Source organism: Alligator sinensis, unplaced genomic scaffold, assembly GCF_000455745.1.
Source record: "Alligator sinensis unplaced genomic scaffold, ASM45574v1 scaffold2156_1, whole genome shotgun sequence".
NCBI classification, from domain to species: domain Eukaryota; kingdom Metazoa; phylum Chordata; order Crocodylia; family Alligatoridae; genus Alligator; species Alligator sinensis.
The window spans coordinates 21,262-22,171 of NW_005843739.1; positions in this window are offsets into that span (position 1 = coordinate 21,262).

Here is a 910-nt window from a genome sequence, read left to right on the forward strand (position 1 = left end):
CTCGCGGGTCTTATCGTGCACCCCTGGGTGCCTGGGGCACCCTAGCCTTATGGGCTACACGTGGCTCCTACCACCCCTAATACCACGCCCCAAGCCACGCTGATGTGCTGGACGTTGGTCTGTCATGTTACATGCCTGTTGTCCCGGGCCGCCTCTGTAATCTAGCCCACTCCTGGGCCTCCCCGGTAGTCTAGCCCACTCCTGGGCTCTCTCTAATACACAGCCCCTCACTGGGACTCTCGTCGAACCCACTCTGGGCCTTCTCTAAAAGTGTTGTCCCGCTCAGGGACCCTCTAGCGGGTCTCCGGTCCTTTAGGCCAACCGCACGGCTACCCTCTCTGATCCCGGCTCACCGCACTGCTATCCCCTTTCTCCGGGGACCATTGCAGCACCTCGCCTTCCTCCTGGGGTGTCGTACTACTAACCACTTCTGTCAGGGTCCACTGCAGCACCCTGCCCCTATCTGAGGGCTGTTGCCGCACCAGCCTACAGCCGTGCTCGCTACACCCGTCTTGGGCTTCTCAATATGGCGCTCCCCCTCTTCGGGGCTTGCCATGCCCACCTTGGGCTTCTCGGGGACTCGTTGGGCCCACGCTGGGCTCCTCTAGAGTGTGCTCCCGCTTTCTGGGGCTCGCCATGCCCACACTAGGGCTTCCTAGCAGTGCCCCCTTCTGGGGCTTGTCATGCCTGTGCTGGGGCTTCTCAAAGCCGCCCCTCTCCGGGGCTGGGGTCTACGTACCCCGCACACAACCCGGGGTCTATGTTCCCTGTCCGCAACCCACTGGTTGCACTCCTCACTGCAAGCTGCACCTGCACTGGTGCTGCGCCTTCACTGGCACTGGGGTCCCCATACGACTGGGGTTCCCCTTTTGCAAATACTGCACCCTCACTGGTGCTAGGGTCCCACCCT